This window comes from Schistocerca cancellata, chromosome 2 (genome assembly GCF_023864275.1).
Source record: "Schistocerca cancellata isolate TAMUIC-IGC-003103 chromosome 2, iqSchCanc2.1, whole genome shotgun sequence".
NCBI lineage: Eukaryota > Metazoa > Arthropoda > Insecta > Orthoptera > Acrididae > Schistocerca > Schistocerca cancellata.
In genome coordinates, this window is record NC_064627.1 from 136,433,239 (window position 1) to 136,449,682 (window position 16,444).

Genomic DNA, 16,444 nt, shown 5'->3' on the forward strand with positions numbered 1-16,444 from the left:
GCTAGAAACGTAGGTTTGGGTACCGCACCAAATTATTCATTTATTAGCCAGTCGAGGGTAGCGCGACCTTGGCTACGGGCGATGTGCGCGGGAGAGGGTACGGGCTGTCAGCTGTCCGCCGTATCGACGGGTGCGCGCGCACTGTCCTGCCCGCTACTGGCCGCCGCGTCAGGGCCCTGAGACGTGGTCCCCGGTCGCACGTCGTGACGCCTCCGTGCCCTGCCTCCGTGACGTCGGCGCCTCCCCAGGGCTCCCCCTGGCCATTCACAGGTAACACTGCGCGCTGCCGTGCTGCTCCTGCACCGGCAACGTGCCCCGCTCCCGCGACGGATTTCTTCTTACAGCGTCTGCCCTTGCATACGGAATCTCCGTTGGTTTGCATTAGTACGTACGTCGTTTCCGATAACACTGTTCGACATGGGTTCTATTTCTGATATGAAAGTATGTGCTTCTAGACCATTTTACCGTGGGAAATTCAAATATGTAAACAAAATATCGTTGTCAGGGATACTTTTTATGTAATATGTATATATATATATATATATATATATATATATATATATATATATATATATATATATATTCACAATTCATGGCAAACAGAGAGACGTTATAGAGAAATACGGGTATGTTGCCGCATCCAGTAGTTATAGAACGTGATAATTTCTTGTGCAACAGCAGGTGGGAAGAATCAGACATCATTAGGTTATCCCCCGCCACACCTATGTCATTAAGATCACCTGAAACATCTCATTAACTCGAACGGCGACTGCCGGTCGCTGCCTTGCAGTAAAGCTTCACACCTCCTAGGGGCAGGTGCATCGAGTTTACAACAGTGGTGTTAGCCACAATTTGTGTCAGTCTTAACGAGTGGGTGTTTTGGCTGACAAGTAACTGTCTGTCATATTTCCGAGCACAGTTGAATTTTTTAGTTCCTGTGTGTAAACTGATTGAGCCTGGTGCTGAAGGTAAAACGACTGCTTGTTTTTACACATCAGCGTTCCTCTACTTCCATACTATTAATTTAATACAGGTGTATTACCAAAGTGGTATTTTTAAATTTGCAGAAATCCCACGTCGTCGTGGATGTCGATATAAGCCGGACAACTTCTGCTACATCTGTGGGAAGTTCACTTTTGCCAAAAATAGGAGGAAAATTTCTTCAGTCATAAAGAAAGCATACAAACATTACTTTGAAGTAGAGGTAGGAGACCAAGATAAAGAATGGGCACCTCATTTCTGTTGTGCTACATGTTACTGCAAACTATATAATCAGTCAAACTCTGTGCTCTACGCGGGTCAGTTGTCTGCACTTACGCGAACGTGACTTCGTCGCCAGTGTTGTAGCAACAACTCCACGTGGCAGTTTTCGGCTAACAGCTGTTCGATACGCCAAGTGTTCACTGGCGGTTCACTGTGGGCAGCTGCTACCACAAAACGACGACGTTTAACCGTACAAGTCCATCGACGCGACTATAACTTTCGTCCGACGGAGTGCATTATAACATTGCGAAATGATTCGTGTATCCATTTGTCATCTAGATAAATAACTGTGAACGTCACACACTACATACCGGCTGTTCCATTCATAGTGACCGCTCCAAACATCTCACGAAATAGGCATCTAACAAAAAAAAACTACAAAGAACGAAACTTCTATAGATTGAAGGGAGAAACCAGATGGCGCTATTGTTGGCCCTGGCGCTATTGTTGGCCCACTAGATGGCGCTGCCATAGGTCAAACGGATATCAACTGCCTTTTTCCCCAAATAGGAACCCCCATTTTTTTTATTAAATATTCGTGTAGTACGTAAAGAAATATGAATGTTTTAGTTGGACCACTTTTCTCGCTTTGTGACAGATGGCGCTGTAATAGTCACAAACGTATAAGTACGAGGTATCACGTAACATTCCGCCAGTGCGGACGGTGATACATTACCCGTGTTAAAATGGACCGTTTACCAATTGCGGAAAAGGTCGATATCGTGTTGATGTATGTCTATTGTGATCAAAATGCCCAACGGGCGTGTGCTATGTATGCTGCTCGGTATCCTGGACGACATCGTCCAAGTGTCCGGACCGTTCGCCGGATAGTTACGTTATTTAAGGAAACAGGAAGTGTTCAGCAACATGTGAAACGTCAACCACGACCTGCAAGAAATGATGATGCCCAAGTAGGTATTTTAGCTGCAGTCGCGGCTAATCCGCACATCAGTAGCAGACAAACTGCGCGAGGATCGGGAGTCTCAAAAACGTCGGTGTTGCGAAGGCTGCATCAACATCGATTGCACCCGTACCATATTTCTATGCACCAGGAATAACATTGCAACGACTTTGAACGTCGTGTGCACCTCTGCCACTGGGCACAAGAGAAATTACGGGACGATGACAGATGTTTTGCACGCGTTCTATTTGGCGACTAAGCGTCATTCACCAACATCGGTAACGTAAACCGGCATAATATGCACTATTGGGCAACGGAAAATCCACGATGGCTGCGACAAGTGGAACATCAGCGACCTTGGCGGGTTAATGTATGGTGCGGCATTATGGGACGAAGGATAATTGGCCCCCATTTTATCGATGACAATCTAAATGGTGTAATGTATGCTGATTTCCTACGTAATGTTCTACCGATGTTATTCACGATGTTTCACTGCATGACAGAATGCCGATGTACTTCCAACATGATGGATGTCCGGCACATAGCTCGCTAACGGTTGAAGCGATATTGAATAGCATATTTCACGGCAGGTGGATTGGTCGTCGAAGCACCGTACCATGGCCCGCACGTTCACCGCATCTGACGTCCCCGAATTTCTTTCTGTGGGGAAAGTTGAAGGATATTTGCTATCGTGATCCACCGACAACGCCTGACAACATGCGTCAGCGCATTGTCAATGCATGTGCGAACATTACGGAAGGCGAACTACTCGCTGTTGAGAGGAATGTCGTTACTCGTATTGCCAAATGCATTGAGGTTGACGGACATCATTTTGAGCATTTATTGCATTAATGTGGTATTTACAGGTAATCACCCTGTAACGGCATGCGTTCTCAGAAATGATAAGTTCAGAAAGGTACATGTATCACACTGGAACAACCGAAATAAAATGTTCAAACGTACCTACGCTCTTTATTTTAATTTAAAAAACCTACCTGTTACCAACTGTTCGCGTAAAATTGTGAGCCATATGTTTGTGACTATTACAGCGCCATCCATCACAAAGCAAAAAAAGTGGTCCAACTAAAACATTCATATGTCTTTACGTACTACACGAATATGTAATAAAAAATGGGGGGTTCCTATTTTAAAAAATGTAGTTGATATCCGTTTGAGCTATGGCAGCGCCATCTAGCGGGCCAACCATAGCGCTATCTGGTTTCCCCCTTCAAACCAGACAAGTTTCGTTCTTTGTAGTTTTTTCGTTTGACGCTTATTTCCTGAGATATTTGGCCCGTTCACGATCAATGGACCACCATGTATAGCAATATTAGAAGCTCTTCTTGATATATTTCCGTATTAGGACCTAATGCGGGCTTACTGCAAATAATGTTTGGTGGCGAGTGGACACTACCTTACAGTTTACTCACGCTATAAAAGGACGCAACCTTTTCATTCTAATATCAGAACAAACCGATTTTGAAACACACTGGAGCTGAAATTCTACAAATCTTGAACACAGACTACGGGTAATTATAAGAAGCTGAAATTATTTTAGTGAAACTGTCATCGAAACTGCACTGACGGAAAAAATCGCAACAGAAAAAAACAAGTAATGTAGAGTAATGACATTTCGGCAATCATTTCTCTATGTGACGTACTTAAATGATTAACATTGTAAGATCACGGGCGAGATGAATTTTTCCAAATCTGAAATATTGGTACATTAATAAACCATTGTAAGCGCCAGACCGTTGAATGCAAACATGCAAACGTGCATGCGTCGTGCTGTACAGGTGCGAGATGTCAATTTGCGGGAAGAAGTTCCATGTCTGTTACAATTAGTCGGTTAATCAGGAACGGCTAGTGCTGTTTGTGAATTTTTCGTCCGACGACGGCCCATATGTGCTCGCTGGCAGACAGACTTGGTGATCGGGCAGAATGAGGCAACACTTCGACACCTTGCAGAGCATGTTCGGTCACAACAGGGCAAGAGTTATCCTTTTGGAAAACACCCTCTGCAATGCTGTTCATGAATGGCAGCACGATATATTGAATCACCATAATGACATACAACTTTGCAGTCTGGATGCGTGGGATAACCCTGAGAGTGTTCCCTCTGTCATACGAAATCCCACCTCAGTCCATAGCTCGTGGCGTAGGTACAGTGTACCTAGCACGAACACAGGCTGTTTGCAGGCTCTCAGCTAGCCTCCTTCTAACATCAACACACCACGTCCAGCCTCAAAGGAAAGCAAACCTGATTTGTATCCTCATAGTGTGGGTACGAGCGCCTCTCTGTCCGCCTCCGGTAGCTGAGTGGCAGCCGGCACGGTAGCTCAGCGTGTTCGGTCAGAGGGCAGTTCGCCCTCTGTAATAAAAACTGAGTAAAGGAATCAACGACCAAATAAAAAAAAAAAAAAAAGTGGTCAGAATGTCAATCCTAAGGGCCCGGGTTCGATTCCCGGCCGGGTCGGAGATTTTCTCCGCTCAGGGACTGGGTGTCGTGTTGTCCTAATCATCATCATTTCATCATCATTTCATCCCCATCGACGCGCAAGTCGCCGAAGTGGCGTCAAGTCGAAAGACTTGCACCAGGCGAACGGTCTACCCGACTGGAGGCCCTAGCCACACGACATTTCATTTCACTAAAAATAGTGTAACAGTTCGCCGATATGTTTACAAAATTTCATTGTAAAAAAAACTATTTAAAATTCCATACTGGATAAAAAGAATCTTTTCCTATTATCACCAATGTAGTCAGAATTATCGTCACAGCCGCATAACATCTTTATCATAAAATACGCTAATTTCAGACAATGGATTTCTACAGATGATTCCGTTAAAATACAGTGTGCAACAAAATTGAAGGGTCGCTTTTTCGAAATACGTTAGCAATTTGGCTCAAAGGTGCCTACAGCCTTGATGCAGAAGGTTAGCGCCCTGCGACGTCACCTTCGGTTGCAGCGACGCTTCAAACAGCAACGTGTCGGTCGACGCATACCTCTAAAGGGACCAGAGCAGAGAAGTCCATGTGAAGTGTAAGCTGAGTTAATGATGTCACTGGCACCAAATTTCACGACAATTCTGTCCAATGCCACCTGGACGTGTCACACGATGAGACGGTTCAAAAAATGGTTCAAATGGCTCTGAGCACTATGGGACTCAACATCTATGGTCATCAGTCCCCTAGAACTTAGAACTACTTAAACCTAACTAACTTAAGGACAGCACACAACACCCAGCCATCACGAGGCAGAGAAAATCCCTGACCCCGCCGGGAATCGAACCCGGGAACCCGGGCGTGGGAAGCGAGAACGCTACCGCACGAGATGAGACGGTTGTCACACAACCTCTTACCCAAATTTCACCACTACTTTGACACGTCTGAGATGGAAGTCAGAACCGCAACGCATACCGTTGATTTCACGCGGTTTTCTTATGGCTGGCCGAGGAAAATATTTCAGACCACATTGCCGCTCACTATCGACACTAAAAGGCTTCAAGGGGTCACATTAAGGGCGTCAATGAAACCACCCCTTCCATTTGGGCGTTGATTCCATTTCGCGGTCGAAAACGACAGTTCGCAGAGTAATGAGCAATAGGATGATGTTGTTGCCAACCTTTGACACTGCTGACACGTTACCCTCCTGGACCATTCAGCCCATCTGTAAGGACATTGTGGGTCTTCAACATCACTGAACGTGATCTCACCCCTCTGGAGCGCAGTGCGACCACAATTTTTGCTGTGTCGTACAGAGTGGAACCACTAGGGACCGTTAAAACTCATTCGACGAAATTTGAACCTGATCCGAAGGAGCAGATGGTTCAAATGTGTGTGAAATCTTATTGGACCTAACTGCTAAGGTCATCAGTCCTTAAGCTTACACACTACTTAACCTAAATTATCCTAATGCAGCGCCTTAGACCGCTCGGCTAATCCTGGGCGGCCAGGAGTAGGAGCAGATGGTGTTTACATTTTTTCAGCCTTTCTGTGGTGTAATCACGGAGGGGGGAGGGGGGGGGGGGCAAGCGGGTTCTGATATTGACAGATGTGTGAGTAAAACGGAAAAGACGCCCTTTAAGACTCCCACCAGTTCGGAACACCCTCGGTGCCACACGTCTATCTTCGTTGAGCGCTTTAAAAATGTCACTGTACGGAGACAGCCATCCATTGATTCATAGGCGCCAGCAAGACGCGCTTCAGTTTCGATACCCCTTATTTTTTGCATGCGACCAGAAGGCGCTGGTCCAGCAACGTAGTGCCACTCAGTCAGGCGTGTCGAAATGCTTACCTGCCCAACAAAGGTACGTGAGTGCCACCAAGGGTGTTACCGAACTGGGAGGTCTCACAGAGACTCTTTGCCACTTAATTCACGCATGTGTCAGTGTCGCATCTGCCCCGTCATCACACCACAGGAGGGCTCGCAGCAGGAGGACTGGAAAAAACACCTCCTCCTGCTTCGGACCACGTTAAAATTTCGTCGAATGGTTTTGAGCGGTCCCTAGTGGTTCCACTTTGTACAACATAGAAGAAATTGTGGTCGCTCTTAACTCCAGAGTGGTGTGATCACGTTCTCAATGGGGCTGAAGGCCCACAATGTCCTTACAGATGAGCTGAACCGTCCAGGAGGGGGGCAGGGAGAGGGAGGGCTCAGCAGCGTCAGGGTTTGTCAAGAACGTCTTCCTGATACTCATTACTCAGCGAACTATCTTTTTCGACCGCGAAATACACTCCTGGAAATGGAAAAAAGAACACATTGACACCGGTGTGTCAGACCCACCATACTTGCTCCGGACACTGCGAGAGGGCTGCACAAGCAATGATCACACGCACGGCACAGTGGACACACCAGGAACCGCGGTGTTGGCCGTCGAATGGCGTTAGCTGCGCAGCATTTGTGCACCGCCGCCGTCAGTGTCAGCCAGTTTGCCGTGGCATACGGAGCTCCATCGCAGTCTTTAACACTGGTAGCATTCCGCGACAGCGTGGACGTGAACCGTATGTGCAGTTGACGGACTTTGAGCGAGGGCGTATAGTGGGCATGCGGGAGGCCGGGTGGACGTACCGCCGAATTGCTCAACACGTGGGGCGTGAGGTCTCCACAGTACATCGATGTTGTCGCCAGTGGTCGGCGGAAGGTGCACGTGCCCGTCGACCTGGGACCGGACCGCAGCGACGCACGGATGCACGCCAAGACCGTAGGATCCTACGCAGTGCCGTAGGGGACCGCACCGCCACTTCCCAGCAAATTAGGGACACTGTTGCTCCTGGGGTATCGGCGAGGACCATTCGCAACCGTCTCCATGAAGCTGGGCTACGGTCCCGCACACCGTTAGGCCGTCTTCCGCTCACGCCCCAACATCGTGCAGCCCGCCTCCAGTGGTGTCGCAACAGGCGTGAATGGAGGGACGAATGGAGACGTGTCGTCTTCAGCGATGAGAGTCGCTTCTGCCTTGGTGCCAATGATGGTCGTATGCGTGTTTGGCGCCGTGCAGGTGAGCGCCACAATCAGGACTGCATACGACCAAGGCACACAGGGCCAACACCCGGCATCATGGTGTGGGGAGCGATCTCCTACACTGGCCGTACACCACTGGTGATCGTCGAGGGGACACTGAATAGTGCACGGTACATCCAAACCGTCATCGAACCCATCGTTCTACCATTCCTAGACCGGCAAGGGAACTTGCTGTTCCAACAGGACAATGCACGTCCGCATGTATCCTGTGCCACCCAACGTGCTCTAGAAGGTGTAAGTCAACTACCCTGGCCAGCAAGATCTCCGGATCTGTCCCCCATTGAGCATGTTTGGGACTGGATGAAGCGTCGTCTCACGCGGTCTGCACGTCCAGCACGAACGCTGGTCCAACTGAGGCGCCAGGTGGAAATGGCATGGCAAGCCGTTCCACAGGACTACATCCAGCATCTCTACGATCGTCTCCATGGGAGAATAGCAGCCTGCATTGCTGCGAAAGGTGGATATACACTGTACTAGTGCCGACATTGTGCATGCTCTGTTGCCTGTGTCTATGTGCCTGTGGTTCTGTCAGTGTGATCATGTGATGTATCTGACCCCAGGAATGTGTCAATAAAGTTTCCCCTTCCTGGGACAATGAATTCACGGTGTTCTTATTTCAATTTCCAGGAGTGTAGAATCAACGCCCAAATGGACGAGGTGGTTTCACTGAAGCCCTTAATTGCACCCTGTGAAGCCTCTTCATGTCTATTATAGAGGCGGTGCGTCCAAAATGTTATTCTCGTCACCCATAACGCTATGTCCTATATGAGCGACAAATGTGACTGACAGTGCGTGACAGTTTCAGACGGCAAAATACGACCGCAGGTATGGCTACGGATATCTCCTACTGTGCCGACGTCCGTACACCTGCTTGTCGGCCACTACAACTGGCGACGTTTTAATTTATTCACGCATGTGTTATTGTAATGTCCTGACGATGATGGCGGAGAAAGTCGTCGAAAGCTCGAAGAGTGACAAACCTGATGTGGCAGGAACTCCAACTAGTATTTGTTAAGGAATGTCGCAACGGAAAACTCCAATCTGACATCAGCACTTAGTCTACATTATTAACTGGATTTTCTTTACCCTTACTACGGTATCAGCCGACGGCCTTGTCGCAGTGGTAACTCTGGTTGACGTCATATCAGTGAAGTTAAGCGTTATCGGACTGGCCTAGCACTCGGAAGGGTCACCGTCCGGGTCTGCAGAGTGCTGTTGGCGAGCGGGGTGCCCTCAGCCCTTGTGAGGCAGATAGAGGAGCTACTTGATTGAGAAGTAGCGGCACCACTCACGGAAACTGACAACGGCTGGGAGAGCGGTGTGCTGACCACACGCCCCTCCATATCCGCATCCGGCGATGCCTAAAAGGCTCAGGATGACAAGGCGGTGGGTCAGTACCTTTACGCCTTCAAGTCCTGTCCACACGTTGTTTTATTACATTATCACAATATATTTCTCACTTCTTCAATTATAACTAATACACTATGGCTAAAAGGCTTGCTTGGTGAATGAACTGTGATTTATTTTCAAAGAATATTCTTAAGAATTTATTTTATTTACTAGCGATTCATCAAGAACATTAACACATTTAGTCACACTATGTAAGCATGGAAGTAGTTGCCAGGGATTAACCGATGAAATAATAACCAAATTCCTTTTAACAATGGGAATTTTATTCACTTTAATAGTGCCTAAAAGCATTTTTTAAAAGAAACAGATTTAAAATTATAATCAGAAAGCACCCTCTAAATATCAAAGTTACAATTTATTCAGAGGTAGAAAGAAACAAGTTTTGACTGTATGAGCTTTTGGGCAGAGAACCTTGCCGCTCCCTTTTGACATGGCTATAGTTACGACCGGTCACAACAGCCTCTGAAAGACTACAGTGGTGCAAATCTGCAACACACCAGATAACTTTAAACTAAGAGTTTTAACAATTTACACAAGCACACAAATTATGCACCTCCCCCCCCTCCGGAAGAAGGGATGGAAATGGTACAAAACACTAACAATTAAAATATTAACTTTGCCACCGAATGTGCAGCTTGATTTTAACTTCTAAGAAAATTTAAATAAAAGCCCATGAAATGCAGTCTTATATAAAATTCTACAAGGTTGGCCAAACAATAGTTAAGATGCTCTACAGTAAACAGATACCGTCTCTCAAGATCATAGACAATAATATCAAAGTTTCCAAAGATCAAAACATATTTCAGGTATTAGGCCATTACACTCCAAGCAATAAATTCGTTAACACACCAAATCCGACAAACGTGACAGAGGCAGCTACTAACGTACGGTAGATTGATAGGGAGATTACCGAACAACCCGAACTGCTGGTTGCTCTAACCCGCCCCTACTGCACAAGGGAAAAACGGACCACCCAGTTTATAAACAACCACCTTCCCGCGGGTGGGCAAACGGAGAAGAATGGTGGGACGACCCGAAAGCAAAACGGCTGGTGATCTCACCGAAAAAACAAGTAGAATTTAACAAGAGTAAATCAAAAAAGGTATCACCAATCACTTAACTTCTAATAAACTGCGATTTCTCGAGAAGACTTAGCGCAGCACCCCCAAATCGCTCTCCCGAACCGTCCGCTGCCAGCCGCTTCAACGGACGCAGGAAGGCGCGCCGATCTCCCGTCTCACGGAGTCGCAGCTCGCACCGGCCAGACTGATGTCGTGGGTTGACTCCTGTTGCTCTCCTGTCGACTGCGAAGTCACTACCCCTCGCTATACGCCGCGGCCCACTGGACTCACGTGGCGACCTCACATGCGCCGACGCTCAAGACGGACAAGTCATCTTGTGTCTCAGTGCGCGACCGACCAATCGATCGATCCAACCGCCAATCACCGACCATTGCGTGAGCAAACTCGAGCAGACTGGCGGCCTAACGCGCAGATTCAGATGCAGGAACTAAGCCCCGACCGGGCGACCACTCGCTGAGTTCTCTTACTGGTGGAGTGGAAAGACTCTCATTTTGCCGGCTTTAAAGGTTGATCCGAACGACAGGCATACTAGCACTCCGAACGACAGACAGACACTAACTGCCTAACAAATGCGGACGAGAGGCAGACTAGCAAGCTGGGGACGAGAGACTCACCCAGACTGACCGACTGGCGAGTTTTTTTTTCTTTTTTTTCTTTTTTTTTTTTTTCTTTATTGAATTTCAATTCCCCCCGAAGGGGGCGGGCTGGCAGCAGCTTAGTATGCCGCTCTTCAGCCTACAGATTTTGTGAGAAAGTTCAAGAGAATAAATAATGAAAAACAGGCGATAAATTCGGAGACTTAAAGAGTAACTTGGCGAAAAGAAATTGTGGAACTTAAAACAAAGAACAGAGGGATGATGATGCTAATAAAATACATACGAAGCAGACAGGGAAAACAGTAGACAGACAATTAAAAAAAAAACACGGCGACAGTTTGGATTCTGTTCGCAAAAGACATAAAATTCACACCTACCGACAGCATGGTTTCTGTTCGCAACACGAAAAAGACAAACAACACTGAATAGTCACTGGAACACTGCACTAAAAAGTTGGCAAATGTGACATACCACAGTCGAGAGCAGGTGGGGGGAAACTGGACAGAAGATGCGAAAACAAAAAAGGGGGCAAAGGAGAGTAAAAGCGAAGGGGGAAACCGGGAAAGGAGCTGATGGAGGATGAGGACCCATAAGAGGGGTGGACTGGCGAGCTCACAGCGCCCCTTAAATGCACGTGAACAGGCAACCTTTCCCCTATTCCACCAGAGGGAGACACCAAAGCTGCGACTGCCACAGCGGCGCCACCGCCAGAAACAGAGGGCGACTGCTTCACACTACGCGCTGCGGCGCGCTCTTCAAAACAGCAATTTGTACCACGGTTCAGTGAAGACATGTCACCGAATTTGTGGCACACAGTATGTTAGAATCGTATGTGATATTAGCATTATGCAACACGAAAACAGTATGTTACAGGCGCTCCTGTTACTTTTTTCAACTACATATACGATATCAAGTCCCAAATTATATATGTGATACGCCAAGAAGCTTACTCAAACCAATAACACTAACTAATGTATGTTTCTTAAGTAGGCCAATTTAATAGCTAGTTTTTCCCTTTTACTTTTACTGTTTTTTTTTATCTAAAGCAAGATTTCCCAAAGTGTGTGCATAAGTGCTCCGCGAAAAATTGTTGATAACATGGCGTTTTTCTACTTCTACATTTGACAATATTAATTATTTTTCAAATCTTTTATTCATTCTGTGTTATTCAAAAAATTCAAATGGCTCTGAACACTATGCGGCTTAATATCGGAGGTCATCAGTCCCCTAGAACTTAGAACTACTTAAACCTAACTAACCTAAGGACATCACACACATCCATGCCCGAGGCAGGATGCGAATCTGCGACCGTAGCGGTCGCGCGGTTCCAAACTGAAGCGCCTAGAACCACTCGGCCACTCCGGCCGGCATTCTGTGTTATTAGTTATGATTTAGATTTGAAGTAATTACTGAATAAAAAACGTTTTTCTCATTTTTAAAATTTTATTAACCTTCAAAATAAACAAGATGTTCCATCAAAGTATCGGGACTCTCGTAGTGCTCCGCCAGAGAAAAGGATCTGGAACCCCGGATCTGGTCATATGCAGGATGTCCCATTTATCTTGACCACCCTAAATAACTGTTTGTCCAGATGCAAATTACAAAATGTTACGAACAGATGTTGTTTAGCCGTCAGGGAGACATCAATCAGCATGATTGCCTTCGTTGCGCTTTGTTTTTTACAAAGATATGAACAGCGGTATGACTTTTCTAAATGGCACCGTGTATTTTTTATTCGGTAATTCATTTCCTCTCCTTAAGGCGTATTCAAAAATGTATCACAATGTACCATTCACTGAAACACAACGTCATTAATTACATAACACAACATTGACATTGACGCTCCCAGCGCTTACTGCAGGTTCTTGGGGTAATGGAACATATCCACGTGCTGACGTTGACAGAGGACAAATGTAAACATAAGTAGAATGCACAGCCATCATACCGTCAACCATCGTCAGTTGAAGAGTTGTGTGAGTAGAATGTACACCAACGAAGAGAAGGTATAAATGCTACTCACCTATGGGGAATGTAAGTTAGCAGATCAGTAATTCCAATACAGTTTTTTTATGTACGGGTACATTTAGTACAATAGTTTAGTCCTTTTTAATACTGTTGTGTAGAGTAGGTATCCAGTAAACGATGTCCTTCCTACAAACTGCATCGACATAGTGTTTCTTTTATTGTTGTTGTTGAAGGTAGGTGAAATGCTACGCAGGCAACGGAACTGTACAGAGAGCGATATCCTGACAAGAACCCACCTTTCCGACAGATGTTGGTCGTCTTGTTGCGACGCTTCAGGGAACGGGAAGTTTCAACCCACGACAACACACTCGCACAGACGAAGCTGACGAAGTTACTGTTCGCACTTCCGTTTCTATGAACACGACAGCTTGAACACGAGATTGCCGTTCCTAAAACCAGTGTACATCGTATTCTTACACGTCACCGGTTCCATCCTTCCCATGTACACCTACGTCAAGAATTTCATGGGAATTATTTCCGAAATCGTGTACAGTTCTGTCAGTGGTCACAGCAGCAAATCCTCGCCATCCCAATGTTCTATTTACCTATGAATGTTCCTTCTCAAACAAAGGACAGGTAAATACAAGAAACATGCATTATTGGTCCAGCGACAACCCACTATGGGTTAAACAGGTGGAAAATCAGCGTCAATGGAGAGTTGACGTCTGGTGTGGGATGCTTGGTACTACAATTATTGGCACTTATTTCATCAATGGTAGTCTAAACGGCACAGCGTATGCCAACTTCCTCAGATGAATTCTTCCTCTTCTGGATGTAGTGCCGCTAAGAACCAGAATGCTTATGTGGTATCAACACGATGGATGTCCAGCACGTAATGCATTGCGTGCACGTCGTGTTCTGAACTCAAGGTATCCTGCCAGATGGACTGGTCGAGGAGGAACAGTTACTTGGCCTGCTATGTCTCCTGACTTAAATCCTCTGGACTTCTTTCTTTGGCGATGCATTAAAGACGTTATCTATCGCGATATTCCAACAACTCCAGAGGACACGCAGGAAAGTATCGTGCTTGCTTGTAATTCTCTTCAGCAGGCAACACTGGAAGCAGTAAATAATTCTTTCATTCAACGAGTTCACCAGTGTATCGGAGTCCAGGTTCACCACTCCGAGCACCTTTGAATGTTCTACTTCTGGCCAGTGGTACAGGAGAGTCAAAGTCTATTTTGTGTTATGTTTTGGTTTCCATTTGTTTTCTGACAACTCCAGCAAGTGGACGAGTTTGTGATCCCGGGCTCAACGTCAATGTTGCGTTATTAATTAATAACGTTGTGTTTCAGTGCATGGTACACTGTGATACATTTTTCAATAGGTCTTTATGAGAGAAAATGAATTACCGAATAAAAAAATACAGGGTTCTATTTGAAAAAGTCATACTGCTGTTCATAACTTTGTAAAAAAATAAAGCTACAACGAAGGGCAATCATGCTGGCTGATGTCCCCCTGACGGGTAAAGAACATTTGCTTGAAACATTTTGTAATTTGCATCTGGACAAACGGTTATTTAGGGTGTACAAGATAAATGGAAGATCCTGTAAAAGAGGCAGACAAATGAAAATGAGACAGATGGGAAAAAGTACAAAAAAATGTTTATTATTTCGAAAGTAGTTGCCATAACAGTTAATACATTTATCCCATTGTGAGACAAGATGGTCAACGCCTTCACGGACAAATGTTTTCACATACCTACGGGAGCCGTGATTGTACCCACGAGTACACTTCTTAGCCCGACGCCCCCGAATGTCTTTCTTCAGAGCTCCAAAAATATGTAATTTGCATGGGGAGAAATCGGGACTGTATGGAGGATGTATAAGGGCTTCCCAGCGAAACTTCTGCAAAGCACTCGAAACAACCCAGGCAACATGTGGGCGGACAACAAATGTCTTTCGAGCGTCGATTTGAGGCAGAAGGATGCGCCTGAGTACTCTCACGGCTACGTAAGCAACCACGCAAGCAAAATTTTTCCACGAGGGCATTGACCGTTTTCCTCAAAGTATGATAAACGCATTAACAGCTATGCCGATTAGTTTGTAAATAATACAGTTTACTTATTTTTCCCCCAACTATCTCGTTTTCATTTGACAGCCCCTTATAATAATTGCTCTTTGGCCTATGCCATACGTTAGGTAACCATTCTAAAATCAACAGCTTTCAAAACGCATTTTGTTGAGCTTGATTTGTTCCAGTGAACTTCCAAGAAATAGAAAGCATGAAATAATTCAACAACTCTAGTAACGAGATCAAACGCGAAGAATTGTAAGAAAATAGTGTCTCGCAGATGGCATCAGATTTCAATAAGCCTTTTTTAAAGTTAATTCCTTTTTTTCCACTTCGAGGAGTATTAATCTGGAAGTTTTTCTTGGTAATTTTGGTTGATAAGCAACAGAGTTTTCTGAATCGTTCTAGCTTTTTTTCTAATTCAGCTTTTTAATTTGCAGTTTCGACCTAACGTAATGGGAATGTGATTAATATTTTGTGAATATTTTCTAGCTTTATTTCCTAACCCGTTGGATACACCGGATTTAATCGTATGGGGATGTAATTTCAGATAGTTGAATCAAAAAGGTGGCATTCGTATTCAAATAAATAACATAAAACGATAAAATTTGCATATACTATTGAAATATACTTACTTCTTGTTATGGTGACGACGAACGGTTTCGTCGCCAATGTTGACTAGTCGCCAATGCTAAATAGAAACATGTAAATCGAGTGGACCACAGCTCGCTAGAAACTTGATACAAGCCGCGGATCGGCGTTAGCGGAGCCGGTCGCGACTCGCAGTTCCTCAGGCACTAACACGGACCGCGATCGATAAATGCAACCCCTAACAAGTGTAATATCGAACGTTGATACTACACTTTTTAGGTATCAAAATTATCTACCTTAACATTGTTGTTGTTGTGGTCTTCAGCCCCGAGACTGGTTTGATGCAGCTCTCCATGCTACTCTATCCTGTGCAAGCTTCTTCATCTCCCAGTACCTACTGCAACCTACATCCTTCTGAATCTGCTTAGTGTATTCATCTCTTGGTCTCCCCCTAAGATTTTTACCCTCCACGCTGCCCTCCAATACTAAATTGGTGATCCCTGGATGCCTCAGAACATGTCCTACCAACCGATCCCTTCTTCTGGTCAAGTTGTGCCACAAACTTCTCTTCTCCCCAATCCTATTCAATACCTCCTCATTTGTTATGTGATCTACCTATCTAATCTTCAGCATTCTTCTGTAGCACCACATTTCGAAAGCTTCTATTCTCTTCTTGTCCAAACTATTTACCGTCCATGTTTCACTTCCATACTTGGCTACACTCCATACAAATACTTTCAGAAATGACTTCCTGACACTTAAATCTATACTCGATGTTAACAAATTTCTCTTCTTCAGAAACGCTTTCCTTGCCATGGCCACTCTACATTTTATATCCTCTCTACTTCGACCATCATCAGTTAGTTTGCTCCCCAAACAGCAAAACTTCTTTACTACTTTAAGTGTCTCATTTCCTAATCTCGTTCCCTCAGCATCACCCGACTTAATTCGACTACATTCCATTATCCTCGTTTTGCTTTTGTTGATGTTCATCTTATATCCTCCCTTCAAGACACCATCCATTCCGTTCAACTGCTCTTC

At 45.4% G+C, this 16,444-nt stretch overlaps 1 protein-coding gene across 1 annotated transcript in view; it reads left to right on the forward strand.

Annotated features, from left to right (window-relative positions):
* The first annotated feature begins 249 nt into the window (after positions 1 to 249).
* LOC126161413 (protein quick-to-court) overlaps positions 250 to 16,444 on the forward strand; it is a 765,830-nt gene continuing 749,635 nt past the window's right edge. Inside the window, exon 1 of the mRNA XM_049917202.1 lies at positions 250 to 270. The gene's annotated coding sequence lies outside the window, so the exon portion shown is untranslated. The remainder of the gene's footprint in view (positions 271 to 16,444) is intronic.